The 19532-nt window shown below is 35.7% G+C and overlaps 1 protein-coding gene across 1 annotated transcript in view; it reads left to right on the top strand.

Moving 5' to 3' along the window:
- ZNF385D (zinc finger protein 385D) overlaps positions 1-19532 on the top strand; it is a 771052-nt gene that overhangs the window by 409060 nt on the left and 342460 nt on the right. The gene's annotated exons all lie outside the window — the stretch shown is intronic.

Genomic DNA, 19532 nt, shown 5'->3' with positions numbered 1-19532 from the left:
TCTTCCCAAACTGAAACTCGGTATCCATTCAACAGCTCCCTATTCCCCTCCACCAATCCTTGTCAGCCCCCATTCTGCTTTCTGTCTTGATGAATCCGACTACTCCAGCTGCCTCATAGATGTGCTATTTTTCGTTTTGTGTCTGGCATATTTCACTTGGCGTAACGTCCTCAAGGTTCATCCATGTGGTAGCACATATTTGAAGCTCACTCCTTCTTATCACCAAATTACATTCCATTATATAAATATAGCATACTTTATCTATTCATCAGTTGACAGCATTTGTCTTGTTTCAACTTTTTGGCTGTATAAATAATGCGGCTGTGAACATTTATGTACAGGTCTTCATGGGGAAGTAGGTTTTCATGTCTCTTGGGTGTATAGTCCTAGGAATAGAATTACTAGGCTGTGTAGATTTTCTCTTTGAAATATTCCTTTAATCCAAGAGTTCTAAAGATATTATTAGATTGAAAGATAAGAACCTTTTACAGCATGCTCCTCGATACCTATTGCTCAAACTGATTTCCCAAAGGGTTCTCAAATGTCTGTAACCTTCCTAGCAGTGGGTATTTTTTTTTTCCTAAAGTGTGTGTTAATTTAAGAGTAAGAATTTAACTTTGTTGTTTTAACATGGGTTTTTTTAAAAAATTATTTTTATTAGCTGCTATTCCTCCAGAGGCTAGAGCACCAGATGGGAAAACCAGCTAATATATGAGCCTTACTCAGATGGATTGCTTCTGACTGCTCCCCACAAATTCCCTTGACCACCTCAAATGCTAGGATGGTGACAACGAGTGTTTCTCTTTACCCAGTTCTAAAGGGCAGCTCTTTGCAGGAGTTGGTCAAAGCTTTCTGGCTTTACTGAGCACAGCAGGTGTGAGCCTTGGGGAACAAAGTGGAGTCTTTCTCCCAGCTTGGAATTTTGTAATCACTCTTTCTTTAATTGAAATATAGTTGACATACAAAATAACATGAATCTACTAAAAACTACTGAATTGTATACGTTAAATGGGGGAATTGCACCGTCTGTGAATTATATCTCAGTAAAGGTGTTGAAAGAAAGGGAAAAAGCTACATATGTTAAATATAGTATTATTAAAATTCTTGAAACTACTCAAATATGAATTTAAAAGTTATAGCTAAGTCCGTCATGGTAATTTTATGGTAACTCAAACATTATAAAGCCATTATAATGAATCATTATTAAAACTATATGGAAAACATTTTGTAATGGTGCAAAGAACACAAAACATAAAATTATTTTTCTTAAAAAGAATGCATATGGGTAATGCCTGGAAGAGAAATGGGAAAAAAATTGAAAATAATCAATGTGTTGCAGTATTTCACTTAGAGGCAAATCTTCAAATTTTTTCTATTATTATTGTTTTATAAAGAAGGAAAGGGATGTTGCACTGCAAGAGACTAAGAAATAAAATGGCAAACTGTAACTAAGGGGAAAAAGGGGTACTGGTTATCTAGAATATTCAGATGTATACCATGATTGCATGCTTCCTATGGTCTACATTTACCACTCAAACACATACTACCTTTTAAACAAACGCTTAAATAGGAGGTAGATAGCATTTTCTTATTTCACAGACTGACCTGAGAACTGGGCAGATTAACTGATATGCTTGAGGTCATCGATTTATTAGGTTGCACAGTTCAGAGTGCCCAAGTCTTTGACTCCACAGAGTCCTAATTTTCTATAGTATTTTGCTTTAGGGAACTGTTGTAACAAATTACTATAAACTGAGTGGCTTAAAACAACAGAACTGTAGTCTTCCCCAGTCCTGGAGGCCAGAAATTCAGAATCAAGGTATCTACAGGGCCATGTTCTTTCTGCGTGCTCGACAGCAGAATCTGTCCCTTGCCTCTTCCAGCCTTGGTGGCTGTTGGCATTCCTTGACTTGGGGCCATTCCTCTCTCTGCTCCGTCTCCACATTGTCATTGTCTTCTTCTTCTTCCTCTTCCTCTTCCTCCTCCTATTCCACTTCCTCTCCTTCTCCTTCTCCTCCTCCTCCTCCTTCTTCTCCTTCTCCTCCTCCTCCTCCTTCTTCTCCTTCTCCTCCTCCTCCTCTTTCTTCTTTTTTAATTGAAGTACAGTCAGTTACAATGTGTCAATTTCTTGTGTACAGCATACTGTCCCAGTATACATATATATACATGTATTTGTTTTCATATTCTTTTTCATCAAAAGTCATTACAATATATTGTATAGAGTTCCCTGTGCTATACAGAAGAAATTTGTTTTTTTTTAATCTATTTTTATGTATAGTGGTGAACTTTTGCAAACCTCAAACTCCCAAATTTTCCCTTCCCACCCCATTTCCCCCAGTAACCATAAAATTGTTTACTGTGTCTGCAAGCCTGTTTTGGTTTTATAGATGAGTTTATTAATGTCCTTTTTTTTTCTTTCTTTCTTTCTTTCTTTCTTTTTTTTTTTTTTTTTTGGATTCCACATTTGAGTGATATCATATGGCATTTTTTTCTTTCTCTTTCTGGCTTACCTCACTTAGAATGATGATCTCCAGGTCCATCCATGTTGCTGCAAATGGCATTATTTTACTTTTTATTGCTGAGTAGTATTCCATTGTATACACATACCACAACTTCTTTACCCAGTCATCTGTTGATGGACTCACATTGTCTTCTCCACAGTGTGTAGTGTTGAACCTCCCCCTCATCTCTATTATAAGGATACAACTGATTGTGCACCTGGATGACCCAGGATAAACTCCTCCCTTCAAGATCCTTAATTTAGGGGAGAGGGTATAGCTCAAGTGGTAGTGTACATGCTTAGCATACATGAGGCCCTGGGTTCAGTCCCCAGTACCTCCTCTAAAAGTAAATAAATAAACCTAATTACCTCCATGCACCTCCCCAAAAAAGATCCTTAATTTAATGACAACTTTTGCTATGTAAGAATGATATTCACTCTTTTGCCATATAAGATAGTAATCACAGGTTCCAGAAACTAGGATATGGACATATCTTTGGGACCACTTTTCAGCCCATTAAAGCTACCGGGCTAAAAACCTGATTAAAAGAAAACTCAATGGTACAGAATTCCTGCCTCTCTTCATCTCTGCTGAGTTCCTAGTATCCAAGACAACACGGTATTTGATAGAGTATGTACTCAATAAACATTTGTTAACTGGATAAACAGATACAAGCTTCAGTATATTGGAGTAAAATTGTCCTGATACCAGTAGAATGTGTCCTACCATTGAAAAGAAGCAGTGAGTGAAGGCGTAGCTGAGGAAATGAGATTTATTTCATATAAGATATTCAGATCGTCTCATAAAAAAGTTTTGATCACAAGGATATCCCTAAGTGAAGTCAGAGACATAACTGAATAACTGCTACGTGAATTGTCTCCCTGTTACCGTGGAGAAACAGAAGAAGTTACAAAAGGAAGCAGAGGAACTCATGGAATCAGATCATCATCAAGTTTACAAGAACCCGAAATGTTGTCTAGTCCAATTTCACACCCAGTGACAAATGATCACACTTATAAAATGCTGACAGCTCCATTTAAATGCCCCAGTGCTGCGAATCACACCACCTGACTGTTCAGCCCATTACCTCATCAGGCTGATCCAGGAAGAGAAGGTGAATTAATAGTTAAGTGTCAAAAATATGCAGTTAATTACATAGGCATTGTCCCGGGCAGCTATAATTTCAGTCTTGGGAGAGGGTCCTAGGAAAAGGAGAGTAACTTTGTAAATTTGGTAAATTTTCTAATATGAGAGGCTACTTGTTTTTCTGTTCCATGGGAATGCTAGGCACTCTGTTAAATGGAAGGTAATTTCTACTCAGAACTAGGAACCGAGCACCAGTGATTTTTCAAATGATTGATTGAAAACAATGTTTATTTTTCATTATAAAACTCCCACAGCATGTGAATGAGTCTAACATACAAAATGCTAAAAGGCAGACACTGTTATAGAGATGAGTTGATTTGCTATACAATTTGTTTCATTAAAGAAAAATGCTATAATTATTTTTCATATTTTTATTGAATCATTGTAAATGAAAGTAGATGTGAAGAAAAAAGAATCGAATAAGACTTGTGGTTTATTAACATATGCAGCATTGTAAAATTTAATAAAAAGGAAAAATTCAAATATATAGGCTTGAAGGAGAAGACAAGACAGAAATCAGCAAAAGATAAATCATTTAACAACACTGCCTGGAAAATTTATTGGACGGATTTGTAATGTTTTTGTAAGTAAATCTGGAAAGATACTATCTGTGCTAGTCAAAGGGATAGTGCATTTTAATGTCAAAATGTTTGTATTTTAGAAGCACATTTCTCACCCCATTTCTCATAAGATGTTTAAGTATAAACATATGTATCTAAGCTCTTTTTAACATTTTCAAGCTGGAGGTTATTTTGGTCTGAGCACAAAGTTATGCAGGATTAAATATATTACGAAGATAAGATAGCTGAAATTCTTCACGGTGAAAGCCACCACAAAAATCCAGAATTGATCAGATTCAGTTGTCTGACTCGTGTTGGAACTGTGGTCTGGGAAAGAGACTTGCACACATTGACATCCCACAGAGGGCAAAGCAACCTTCCCCTCGGTGGTTATAACAGAGGAAGTGTTCTTTTGGGTCTGTGTTCCCAAAGGTTGTGTTTATGGACAGAGTCGGGTTGATCTGAACCAGATGGAACCCTAGTAAATACTTATTGAATAAGTGAGTAGCTAAATGAGGTGGATGACCTCTGAATTGAGTGTAGGAAGGTCTATATTTAAGTTAAAATATTACCGCTGGCTTGGAGCAAAACTGAGATTTTCATATTTCCAGTCCAGGGCTCATTCATCAAGAATGGTTTGTCAGTGAATCCACTAACTATAAAAGGACTGAGGTAAGACTGAAAAAATTAACACGTGCAACACTTTTGAGTACCTGGTGTGTCTCTGCCACTCAACTTTGTATATATTCTCTTCTGTACCGTCGTATCCTGTGAAGTGTGATTTCTGTTCCTGCCCTCCATAAAGGAGGTTAACCAGGGAAGGGTCCTGGAACAGTTAAATTTTGAAGAAAATAACAAAACATAAGAGAAAGGGCATTCCAGGTAGCAAAGGAGAGGAAAATTTTAAGCAAAATGTTTTTACAGTTATTGAATCGTGCCTCTAAAAACAACCTTGAGTGTTGATTTGTTTTGAAAAGAAATGTCAAGAAAACATTTCCTTTCATGCTTAGATCCAATCTCCAGCCTCACTGTGTACACAAATTCTGAAGTCCTGGAATCTGACTCCCTTAGTTTTAGAAAACTTTACTCTTGAAACCCAAATGCTAGTTTTTTTAACAGAATATTTTACATATCAGCTTTTAAAGCAAATTTTGACATGGCATTCTCCAAATGAACCTGGGTGAATAAATGAGATCAATTGCATGGATCTTGTCCTCCAGATGCGTTCCAGGATGTCTGTCTATCCCAAGGCAATGGCAAATATGGACATACTTTTTTCTCCTCCTCCAGGAGTACAAGGATTCTTTGTACACTGCAAGCAAAATTTCCAGACACAAACATTTGCTAAGAAAAAGAAATCAAAACCATGGAACACCTACTTAAAATTTGACAGGCATATTCCAAAACTGCTAATAAAGATACTTTGAGCAAGATGTTGGCTGGAGTCCATCTCATCCTGGACAGACAGGGGCAGGAAGCAAACAAACACTGAGTGAGAATGGCTAAGCAAAGAGAGCTTGGGCTACGGAATCAATTTGACATCAAACGACCATCAGTACAAATTACATGCAGAGGCATTTCCTGGTGTAGCCAAGAAGATGTCAACTGGGATGATTACAAGTAGCTTCACATCAAAGGAATATGAGTGTAGATCCTAGGATACCCTGGAGATGGTGACAGCTATCTCAACACTGCTAACACAACAGATCAATCTAGTCAGTTCAGCCAAACATTCAGTCAACGCAGTTAAACAAATATCAGTCAAATCAATGGCCAGACCAAATTAACTAGAAAACAATCCCCAAATACTCATGCCTGTTCTGTGTGTCCATAGACGGCACGGAGTCAATTTGGTGCATATAAACATTGCATTTTTGCTGGACTAATTAGAGACGTCAATGCAAATCTTTTGGAAGGGATTCTATATATGTCAATAACTTCTCAGCGCCTTCCCCTGACAGCCCTAATCCAGGACGCCGGGGAAGCCTTCCTAGGAGCAACCCTGCTCCTAATCAACCTCTCTGCTGCCCGCTGGACTCTTTAGAGCCCACAATTTTAAGCCACAGCCAAAGTGGTCTTCTCCAAGGATAAGCTATGCCATATCTTCCCATTGACTGAAATTCTCCTTTGCTTTTTCTTCTAATGTGGATGAAGTGCATGCTTTTCACCATGACCTACAGAGACCAACCTGGTCAGGGCACAGCCTTCCTCTCTGACTGTCTCCTGACACTCTCAGTCTAAGCCTTTCTAATGGCCTCTTCCTGCCCTAAAACACCCAAGCTTGTTTCTAATGCTGGGCCTTTGCACTTGCTGTTTCTTGCACCTGGAAAGCTCTTTTCTTTCCCGCTCATCATTCAAATGTGGAGTCTCCTATCTCAGAGGCTTTCTCTGACCATCTCAGATAAAACAGCCACTTCCTCCCTTTCTCCATCCCAATTACTCATTCTCCTACTGCTCTTTTAAACTTTGTTCATAGTACATCTTCATCCTGAAATTAGGCGGTTTATTGAACTAGTTACATATTTATTGCCTCCCCCCCGGAGGTAAGCTTCATTAGAGCAGATACCTGGTGTGGGAGACAGACTGAAGTCCACACTGATGTCAACATTCTAGTCCTCTGAAACTGTACCTATGTTCCCTTAACAGCAAAGGGGCTTTTGAAGATATGACTAAATTATGGGCTTCAGATGGACTAATTAGAGACAGATGGGAAGATTTTTCTGGATTATCCAGGTGGACTCAGTATAATCACAAGGGCCCTTGTAAGAGAGAGGCAAGAGGGTCAAAGTCCACAAAAGGAGCTGTAAGGAGAGAACCAGAGGTCAGAATGATGTGCTCTGAAGACGGAGGAAGAGTGCAGTAGCCCCTGGGAACCCCAGAAAGCAAGGGAACAGTACTCCCCTTCTGTCTCCAGAAAGGACTCTCCTTGAGGGCACCTTGAATTTAGTCTGCTGAAACCAATTTCAGATTTTGACCTCCATAACTGTAAGATAACAAATGTGTATTGTAAGCCACTGAGTTTGTGGTTATGTGTTAGGGCAGCAGCACAAAACTAGGACACATATTTGCTCTGCTCCCTGCTGAATTCATCCTGTCGGTACCTGCCTAGCACATAGTAAAGAGTCAGTAAATATTTGCCAAACAAACAAATGAATAACCGCATGCCAAATTTCCTTATGGGAAGATGTGAACGACTAAGTGATTTAGACCGTATGTGAATAAGACTGTAGTTACAGGCCCCAGTTGTTTTAAAAAGCCATAACCATCCCCTCCCCTTCCTCCTTAGGTTATTTCTCTTGCTGGTCACAAAACGTAGTAAAATAGATGTTGATTATATCGTTCAGAAAATATTTAAAATATGACCCTTGCCAACTTCAAGGTCTACTGAAAGCTGCCTAGTGGAACTGACCTTCAAAATTAACATGTGCAGGATGAATAAATGTGCCTATGTGGACACAAACTTCTCAGAACAGATGAAAATACTGGTTTAAAGGGAATATTTTTGTATGGGAAATGTGGCTCTGGTTTTTAGAAATTATAACCGACACTTACGCATGGAGTTGTCCCTTGGTGAAACACACAGTGTTCATTATGTTTCTGATTAGTTTATTGACATGATATTCCCATGGGCTTAGCTGTATGTACAGGGTAGGAAAAATGTAATCAGAAGAAAATGCATAAACTGTAAGTCACGTTATTCTTAATATCCAATTCAACTGACTCATACTGGCATTTATCCAGGTAATAAGCTGAAGATTAGTGTTGAGCCCTTTACCAATGTTCTTTGAATGTTGGAGAAATGTATAGTACAAATTCAGTGTGTTTCTTCCTGCAACTATATATTTAACTAGTGAAAGGCAAACTTCAAAAAGATCAGAAATTGCATTTGAATGAAGAGCCAAATGTCATGCACATTTCAAAGACTTATTTTCTAGAATTGTAACTCCTGGGAGATTTAATCTTTTTTTGTAATTTGGCCTCCTTCTGCATTCCAAGAGTACTTGTAACGCTTCAAAATAAAGGCTCTCTAGGAGAGTAATATAAAGAGGTTGTGGGTGTGATCACTGATTTCTTTCCTACATGAAATCTGGATGAAATATAAATGATTTAGTATGTGAATTTAGTTCAACAAGTGATTTTACTGATCTAGTGTATTATGTAGCATCTTGAGACATGAGTAAACTTAAACCTATCATAAGGGGTGCTGCTTGCCCACAAATGTCAGTTGATTTCTTAAAAGATATTTGAAGGAATCTTTGTAAGTTGGGACTCTGAAGCCTCTAAAAAACTTAAAATTTTCCAATTAAATATATTTATATACACACACATATATACACCGGTAGATAGTTGTAGTATATGTGTGTGTATGAGTTTTTGCATGGTTGGCAAAACAGCTGTTTTAAAGATGCAATGATAGAAAATAAATAAAACTCAGGGCTATGTGGTATTGATTTTAAGGTCTTTGGTGAAGGACTGCCAATCCCTGAGTCAGGTGTGGCTTAAGAGTATTGGTGGTGGTAGCAGACGCTAACAAGGACTTAGTACTTACCATATGTCCATGTTCAAAGCATGTTACATGCATTACCTAACTTTATCCCCACAAAAACTATACGAGAGGAGTGTTATTGGAATCCCCACTCTAGCAACAGCAAACAGGGGTGCAGAGAGGAGGAGCTGATAAAAGCTGTACTGCCGAGCAGGTGGCAGCCCCAAGCTCTGTCTGTGCTCAGGCCCTTTGACTTGAAACTCATACTGGTCACTGTTTCATCAGGTACGTCCAGAAGATGACTTGAGACCACCTACACCGTTACCCTGCAGGAGAGGTTCTGTCCATTTCTTGATTCCCTAACAATCCCCCCATTTCTTCTCTTTATACTAATTGCTGAGAATCCTGTAGTTTTCTTTCTGCACTTGTTTAAAGATCAGCAGAGTCATCATTACTGTAGGAAACCTCCATCTATTTGTAAAATTCTGGAACCTAAGGAGTGCAACCCCCTCCATCATAGTTCATGTTCTGCCAAAGTTGTGTAGACCCCCAACCTTTCTTATTTTTCTGTCTGTTTGGACAATGACAGAAGTTTCTCAGATCACCCACACTCTCTGTAGAAAGGGAAGAACTTCTGAGTGAACTGCTGTCTGAACCTCTCTGCTACCCTGACCTCTGTTTAGACACCAATAATGACATGGCTTTCTGTGTGCCCTATCAACTATTTCTTCTGACTAGTGCCACCCTGGGGAATTTTACCTAATGATGCTAAGCTACCAGCACTGAACAGGCCACTCTATTGGAAATGTAAGTAATATATGACTCAGCTCAAGTCTTTGGATGACTCACAAACAGGTCAGAGATTGCGGTAGACACCGTTGGTTTCCTTCCCGCCAGGCATCCTCTCCATCTTCTTATTGGTAGAGCCAACTTTCCATGATAGACACTACAGAGGTCGGACATTTATCTTTTCAGCTTCATTTCTCCTGGAATTGGTCATGTGACCTTCTTCTGGTCAAAGAAACATAAGGGGCACTCTGCTGGAGAATTTATAGGAAAAATGAATCTACACAATTTAAGAGAGAGAGAGAGAGATGGGCAAGATAAACTTTTTTTTAATTGAAGTATAGTTGATTTACAATATTGTGTTAGTTGCTGGTGTACAGCAAAGAGATTCATTCATATATATATGTACATATATATACACATACATATATACATATATCATACAGTTTTTTATATATATATGTATATATATATATATACACACATACACAATCTTTTTCATAGTCTTTTCCATTATGGTTTATTACAAGATATTGAATATAGTTCCCTCTGCTCTACAGTAGAGCTTTGTTGTTTATCTATTTTATATATAATAGTTTGTATCTGCTAATCCTAAACTCCTAATTTATCCCTCCCCCACTTCCCCTTTGTAACCATAAATTTGCATTCTATGTCTGTGAGTCTATTTCTGTTTTGTAAATTAGTTCATTTGTATCATATTTTAGATTCCACACATAAATGATATCATATAGTATTTTTCTTTCTCTTTCTGGGTCACTCCAGGTCCATCCATGTTGCTGCAAATGGCATTACTTTATTCTTTTCTATGGATGAGTAGTATTCTATTGCATAAATATACCAAAACTTCTTTATCTAGTCATGTGTCGATGGATACTTAGGTTGCTTCCATGTCTTGGCTATTGTAAATAATGCTGCTATGAGCATTGGGGTGCATGTATTTTTTTGAATTAGAGTTATCTCCAGATATAGGGCAAAATTATCTTATTTTCTTTTTCCCATTGTCCTTCCCTTCTCTTCCATGCTGTGCTGTGAAAACTTGGTGTTCAAATTGCTGCAGCCATCTTGCAGCAGGTTGGGCTGGGGTGAGGTGTGGGGAAGACAGTGCTGATGAATTGAGGGATGCAGAGGGAAAGTAAAGAGCTTGGGTCTTTCATGATGTTAGTAAGTCACTGAGACAATCCTGGAACAACCTAACTCCATACTTTTTGTTATTTGCAAACAATATAAGATGTTTAGCCAATTTTCGTTTCATCAAAGAAATTTGACTGATACAAGAAGACAATCCACAAATACTAGAAGTAATTTGAGAATTATACAAAGTCATGTGTATTCAAGTGACAGACTTATTCTGGCAGTAAATGCTATAGGTAAGAAAGGAAAAGATACAGGAGTTTGATGCAAGTTTCATGGAGCTCTTGGAATTTCATTCAAGTTCCTTTTGACATTCCACTTAAAAGTGCTTGTCATTTTAGACATAAATCAGAGTAATTTTTTTTTAATCAGCTCCTAGAGTAATGGAAATAAAAGCAAAAGTAAATAAATGGGATCCAATTAAACTTAAAAAGTTTTGCACAGCTAAGGATACCATCAGCAAAATGAAAAGACAACCTACAGAATGGGAGAAAGTATTTGCAAATGATGCAACCAACAAGGGACTAATTTCCAAAATACAAAAATAGCTCATACACCTTAATATCAAAGAAACAAGCAACCCAATCAAAAAAATGGGCAGAAGACCTAAATAGACATTTCTCCAAAGACATCCAGATGACCAGCAAGCACATGAAAAGTTGCTCAAAGTCACTAAATTGTTAGAGAAATGAAAATCAAAACTACAGTATCACTTCACATCAGACAGAATGACCATCATTAACAAGTCCATAAAAAATAAATGCTGAAGCGAGTGTGGAGAAAAAGGAATTCTCCTACACTGCTGGTAGGAATGTAAATTGGTGCAGCCACTATGGGGGACAGTATGGAGATTCCTCAAAAAATTAAAACTAGTCTTATCATATGATCCAGCAATACCACTCCTGTGCATATATCCAGAGGAAAGTATAATTTGAAAAGTTACATGTACCCTAATGTTCACAGCAGCATTATTTACAATAGCCAAAACATTGAAACAACCCAAATGTCCATCAACAGATGACTGGATAAAGAAGATGTGGTATATATATATATATATATATATATATATATATATATATATATATATATACAATGGAATACTACTCTGCCATAAAAAGAATAAGATAATGTCATTTGCAGCAACATGGATGGACCTGGAGATTATCATTTGAAATGAAGTAAGCCAGAAAGAGTAAGAAAAATACTACCTGATATCACTTATATATGGAATCTAAAAAACAAGACACAAATGAACCAATCTACAAAAGAGAAACAGACTCACAGAAGTAGAGAACAAGTGTATGGTTATCAGTGGGTAGAGAGGGTGGAAAGGGATAAATTGGAAGTTTGAAATTTGAACCTCTTGGGGAGTGATGGTAATGTCAGCTATCTTGATTATGGTGATGGTTTCATGGGTGTAGACATCTATCAAAATTCATCAAATCGTACATCTGAAATATGTGTAGTTTATTGTACAGAAACCATATCACAATAAAGGTGTTAAAAAAGTGAACATTTTAGAACATTCTTAAGGGAAAAAAACCACATTCTTTTTCTTGTTTGCACTAATGTATGAATTCATTAAATACTGGTAGGGTAAAATATGTAAATACTAGAAGAAAAATATCTTTATGAATGACCTATGTGGTAATGATGCTTTACAAACTTTGAAAAAAATCGCAAATAGACATTTGGATCAATATTAAAATCATATAGGAGTTTCTGTTACCATCTTACAATCTGGATACATTAATTTCCTAAAAAGAACTTACATATAACATTGTCAATTAAAGTAATTTTGTCTGAAATGCCACATTATCATATTATACTTACAATCAGCATTAGGGCACAAGGCAATCAAGCCAACATTTCCCCTCTATTTCCTTATGTTGTAAAAACAGTCACCAAGTCTTCCTAGCTGGCAATTTTAGGACAATTTCTAGTTTTTCCTTAAATTCTCTAAATTATTTATTAAGATATTAAATTATTCCATTTTCATCCATAGCTAATAGTTTCATGTACTGGAATGCCCACTGTGATGACACCACCAAGTGGAATCATTTCAGTTTCACTGTCATTTCTCCTCAGTCTTACCACCATTCTGTATCAAGTTCTTAAAGGACAGTTGAGGTTATACCTACAACTACATAACAACACATATACATAGTTAGATGTAATATACAAATATATATAGTTTTACAGCTATATATTTATGATCAGAAGATACAGGATTAGGTGAGGCATATACACAGACAAGTGAGTATGAATGCATGTATATGTGTATGTATACGTGCATATATACACAGACATACCTGTGTACGATCATTGGCTTAAAGAGGACAATTTATTTTTTATTGACTTTGTGTACCAATGGTTTTCATAGATATGCATGTTCTTACTCATGCATATGTGTGTTTTTCATAAAAACACCACTGCTGTGTAGTCTTTAACAAAAATTCTGAAAGGTATAGATAGATATATTTTTTTAATATAAAGTTCATTCAAACAATGTGAGCCTTGGCTGTTTTGCTCAGAAGTTCCAAGGCCTTGGGTGATGCACTCTACTGTGATATAATGAGTTTTGAAAGAAGTCATGTTTTAATTAGTCACCTTTTCTCAACTCCTTTCAGTTTCAGTCTGGCACAGATGGTCATGCTGTGTCCGGGCAACGGACAGAAATGCACCATTTTGCATGACGAAAACACACAGCCTATACCCCAAATGTTTTTCTTCACAACTGCATTTTGCTTTCATGCATCATTAAATAGTGTAATCATTGAATGATTTCTCAATAAAGTGACAACTTCACCCCAGGTTTGATGTACAGCCCTGTGCAATCTATTACCATAAATTGAGTTTCTTAAACCTAAGCACAAGAGAACCCCTGGAGTTACAGAGGCAGAATGATTTTTTTTTTTTCTGTTGCAATATTCTCTGACACGTGGCCCAGTCAGTTTGCATCGTATGTTGGTATCCCTGTTCCATTTGCATTTACTGGTGTGTTCTTTGGAAAACATACCCTCTGTGGTTAAGGAGTTTTCTGTTCCGATATTGCTATTGAATTTTGTTTCACTGGTTGAGTTTTCTGGTTCACTTCTGGGATATTGCTATTGACTGTGTGCAAAATTATCTCCTTGGGCCAGAAAATTCATCTGAACATAGCAACGCTTGACTTCATCCCCAGAGAGAGCCTGCAGTGTCTGACAAAAAGAGAAGTGAATTTGAACAAAATGTGTTTATATGCTCTATACTCATAGTGTGTGGGTTTGGGAGGCTTAAATGGGGGCACGTAGGTGCTGTGTTGGACATGCAATGATAGTGTGTGGGTTTGGGAGGCTTAAATGGGGGCACTTAGGTGTTGTGTTGGACATGTAATGAATCCAAGTCCAATACATCAATGCTTAGGGTACAAATAAGAACTTCCATCACCCAAAAAGGTACCATAGTGAAGATCTGGCTCACTATGATTCAAGTCTAAAGTTGCCCAAAATGATGTTACTAATTTGTAAAACATCAGATTTGCTATGAATAAGCAACTCCATAAACTATGATGTTCAGAGTCTACCTACCTTAGAATTATAGTCTTTGAAAGTTTTTATGGAATGTATCATTGATGCCAAAAATACGCAGAATGTATGGATGCAGCATAAGTATGACAATCACAAGGAGACCTGGGGACCCACTCTGCAGCTTGAAAAGTGGAAAATCACAGTGTCTTTGAAGTCTCTTGTTACCCTTTTTATTTTATTTTATTTTTCTTAAGTGAAGTGTAGTCAGTTACAATGTGTCAATTTCTGGTGTACAGCACACTGTCCCAGTCATGCATATACATACATATATTTGTTTTCATATTCTTTTTCATTAAAGGTTACTACAAGATACTGAATATAGTTCCCTGTGCTATACAGAAGAAACTTGTTGTTTATTTTATACATAGTAGTTGGTATCTGCAAATCTCAAACCCCAGTTTATCCCTTCCCACCCCCTTTCCCCCAGTAACAGTAAGTTTGTTTACTATGTCTACAAGTCTGTTTCTGTTTTTTAGATAAGTTCATTAGTGTCCTCTCTTCTTTTTTTAGATTCCACATCTGAATGATATCATATAGTATTTCTCTTTCTCTTTCTGGCCTCACTTAGTATGATGATCCCTAGGTCCATCCATGTTGCTGCAAATGGCATTATTTTCTTCTTTTTCCTGGCTGAGTAGCATTCCATTGTATACATATATCACCATATTCTTTATCCAGTCATCTGTTGATGGACATTTAGGTTGTTTCCGTGTCTTGACTATTGTATATAGTGCTGCTATGAACATAACCTTTTTGATTGCAAACTCCTCTTCTTGCTCCCTCCCCAGGTAACTACTAGCCTGAACTGTGAGTGAGCCATTTCCTTTCTTTGGTGTGTATGTTTATAACATATGCACATATCTCTAAGCAATATTTTATGCAGTTTTGCCTGCTTGCTTTTAATCTTTGTGTATGTGTAAGATTCCATGAGCATTCTTTTGTCACTTTGTTTTTCACTCAGTGTTATGTTTTTGATCTTCCTCTGTGTTGATGCACATCACTATTGTTCCTTTCCTTCCCTGCTCTTTTCCTATCTGCAGATGCACTGCAATTCATTAAGCCATTTTCATGGAGTTATACTTCTGGGAAGTTTGCTCTGTTAGTAATGCGCTGTCAGTTTTCCAGTACACACGTAACTTTGCACCTTTGTACATTGCACAAGTCTGTATAGATGGTATACCTGGGAATAGAATCACTAGATTATAGGTTACATGCATATTGAACTTTTCTAGGTAATGACAAATTGTTTTGGAAAATGATTGTATGACTTTACATGCCCACCTGCAAAGTCTGAGGGTGACTGTCAATTCACCAGCACTTATGTTTAGCCAACTTTTTAATTTTTGACAACCTGGTGAGTACGCAATGGCATCGCCTTATAATTTTAATTTGCATTTTCCCAATTATCAATGAAGTTGAACATCTTTTCACACCTATGATGATTGTTTGGGTTTTTTTCTTCTCTGAGATGCTCATTCAAATCTTCTGCCAAATTTTCCATTGGGCTTATCAGCATTCTTATCTTATTTCTGATTTTACAGTGAATAAATTTTGCATTTCATTATTGAATATGATGTTTGTTTAAGTCTAAGTACCCTTTATTGGTAGAAAGAGCTTCCTTCAACTTTTAGTAGGTAAAGGTTTATTTTCATGAAAGCCTATTTAAAATATTGTCAAATGCTTAATAATTTTCCAGTATTAGGATGAACATATGCATTTTTCAATTGAACCAACCTTGCTCTTTTGCGATAATACCAATTTATCTGTGACAGTTTACGTTTTAAGTACCCTATTGAATTTCACTTACTTGTTCCTCACTTAAGATGTTTTCTTCTAAGCTTGTGAGTAAGACTGTCCTGTGATATAATGGTCTTCTACTACCCTTGACTCCTAAAATTACTTAGAATTTGTTCCCTGTGAAATCTTATGTAAGAATAGGATTTATATAAGATTGCAATTATCCATTTATTGACGTTTGTTAAACATCTCTGAGAAACCGTCTGTATCTGTTGAAATATTTTAAATTATTGATTCAGTTTAGTCCATTATTGTCAGTTTATTGAAGTTTTTAATTTTTTCTTGAGTTATTCTTAATACTGTTAATTTGTACTGGGCTTGGAACGAATGCATATTCTACAGTTTGGAAATAAAGTGCTATAAATTTGCCTATTGGATAAAGCATATTAAATATTTTTATTAGTTTCTTTCTATTTTTATTGGTTTCTATATGATTAATCTGTTATTACTCAAAGGTACATCTATATAACATAGCCCTGTATTATGATGATTCATTGGCTCCTTCTTGTAGTTTGTTTGATTTCTAATTTTTAAGTTATATTATTTTATAATATATAATTTGTTTCTTCCTGAGGAATTAAGTCTATAATTGTGTAGTTCATTTTACTCTCTATTATTTTTTCTTTAAAGCTTATGTTTTCTTATGTTAGTGTAACACCACCAAATTTTCTTTAAATTTAGTATTTGGCTGGTATACATTTTCCCATTATTTACTTTCAGACTTTTTGTGTTATCTTGTATTAAGTTTGAGTCTCTGTTAAGGAGCACATAACTACTTTGTTTTCCTTGTCTGCCAATCTTTGTATTTTAATTCTAGAGTTTAGTCTATTTACATTGACTGTGATTATTGATATATTTGAATTCATTTCTAACATCTTACTGTTCATTTTTTGTTTATTCTACTTTTTTTTTTCTTTTTGCCTTTTTTCTTGCTCTTTTTTCTCCATTGTATGTCTACTTTTTTTTTAGTGGTTACTCGAAAAACATTTAACAGCATATTTATTATAACCAAGTATAAATTTAAATTATCTCCATTCCAGAGAAATATAAGCTGTTTAGAACATGTTAACGTCCATCGCTTCCTGATAGCTTATATGCAGTCCTCTATCGTAACTTTAGTTCTATTTTGTTTCATTTTCAGTATGAAAAATTAAATAGGTTTGTCATTGCTTAACGTTCAGATTCATCCCCATGAATCTCAATTGCTTTGCTCATTACTCCATTTTTAATTTCCCTCCTTCCTTCTGGCATCTTCTTCAATCTGAAATTACTTCTTCTATTAATATAAAAAATTATAAATATGTACAAAAAAGAAGACATTGTATAATGAACACTCAATACACAGCCCCCACAATCAGCATACATCATAATAGAGGCCGTATGTCTTATTTCAGAGCTACCCTTCCCCCTCTTCTCATGATCCCACATGCCATAATAAATTGTTTCAAGCAAATCCCAAATACAATGTTTTTAATCTAGAAAAAATTTAAAATATATCTTTAAGAGATAATAACTCTTTATTTTATAATTAATGCATTATCATGATACACCTAAATATAAAAAGTAATCCCTTAGTACCATCTAGTATCCAGTTAGTGTTCAAATTTCCTTCAATTGTCCCATTAATATATTTTTAAACTTGATTATTTAAATTGCATTTTAAACAAGGTCAAAACATGGCATTTGGTTGATAGTTCTCTTTAAGTATCTTTTAAAGAATCTTTTAATCTGTAAGAATTTCCCCTCTCTATTTTTTTTTTAATTAAGGGAATCAGATAATTTTTTTTTTTTTGTAAAATGTGTCATGTTCTCAATTTAACTGATTACATTCCTTTGGTGGCATTTACCTTGTTCCTCTGTGCCCTGGGTATCTTTTAAACTAGCAGTTATATCTTTAGACTTGATGAAGTTCAGGATTGATTTTTTTTTTTCTTGGCGAGAGTGTATTGTAAGTGGTTCTTTCTACTGCATTCTGTCAGAAAGTACAAAACGTTTTATTATCTTTTTGCACGGAGTTAAAATCTATCAGTGAATTTAGGTTTTGTTACCTTCATCCATTCATTATACAGGTCACCATGAGGCAACCTTTTACCAGATACTTTAGCAACAACTGATCTTTGCCTAGATACATAATTTCATTAGAATTTGCAAAATGGTGACATTCTAATTCTATCTTTCCTTCTGCATTAATTAGCTGGAATTCTTTTGATAAAGAGGTACCACTTGCTTATTAATTGTTTGGTTTCCTGAAGTACAGTTCACACAGCAAAGGCAGAATAAATGCTAAGTGCTTTTCTTCCTTTAGGAGTTTTCAAAATAATTAATTGGTGCCATATATTAGCAACCTGTAAATATGTTTGACTTCTTTTTTGTTTTGTTGTTTTTGTTGAGTTCTCACATTTTAAGGTAATTTATATATAGTCAACAAATTACCTCCATTATGTTTTTTTGTAGTTGTTAAAACTGTTCCCTCTTGAAAAGTGGGAGTCTCTTCTACTGACTCTTGGTTCTTTTGAAATGACCACAGTAGTCTTTGATAGCTCTCTTGCTTCTAATATGAAAGTATATTCTGGTTTCATCTTGAACAGTTCCTCTCCCAGTCCTGAGAATCAGCAATTTTCTCAAGAAGTTCTAGTTCTCCTAAATAGGATATGTTTTCCAAAGACCAAATCTTGGTGATTCAGGTGCTCATTACTAAGGTATTTGTAATTTTCAGGATAATTTCATCATATGAGCTAAGAAACAGGATTTATGCTAAATACAATAAGATATCTTATATTGGTATTTTCAATTCAAATTTAAGATTTCAGGTTATTTGTATTAACTTCTTTGAGTTTTGCATCTGTATCCCTTTTCTATGTCCTTTCTCCTACATAGAAAATGTGGTTTCTAAAGACCTTGACTTAATTACGTATTTCATGTTAACCTATATAATAATATGATTACCATTTAAAGTAACTTTGTAATTTATTTTATCCTTTGGATATATTCACCAGGAATGTATATTCAAAGGTCTTTGTTTAACTCACTCAAATAAATCTCACCAATGCAGTTGGGTGTCCAACTTGACACACAGCTAGTTTCATTTGATTCATTTTGTTTAATAATTATGTAAAACATTTATAGGGATCCAAAACCAAATTTTGAAACAAGAGATATTCAGAGAATCCAGCTTCAGTCTCTATTCTCTCCACTATGCTCCATTCCTTCCCCATAGGTAACCAAGTTTTTTCGTTTTGTTTTACATTTTCACTGTTTAATATAAATAAATGTGTGTGAGAGTAGTGTGTGTACATGCATACTCACACATACACAGCATTTTTTAAAATAAGAAGCAGCATCTTTCTTTTTATCATGAATAGTAGATGCTTTTTCCACATTGGTTGATATAATTATATAGTTTTCATCTTTAGATTGATTGATTTTTAAATATTGCACCCACCTTGCATTCCTGCAATAAATCCCATTTGACCATGGTGTAATTTTCTTTGTATACATCGCTGAATTTGCTATTGTTTCACTGATGATTTTTTAG

This window comes from Camelus dromedarius, chromosome 2, assembly GCF_036321535.1.
Source record: "Camelus dromedarius isolate mCamDro1 chromosome 2, mCamDro1.pat, whole genome shotgun sequence".
Taxonomy (NCBI): domain Eukaryota; kingdom Metazoa; phylum Chordata; class Mammalia; order Artiodactyla; family Camelidae; genus Camelus; species Camelus dromedarius.
This window is presented reverse-complemented; position numbering and strand designations above follow the sequence as displayed.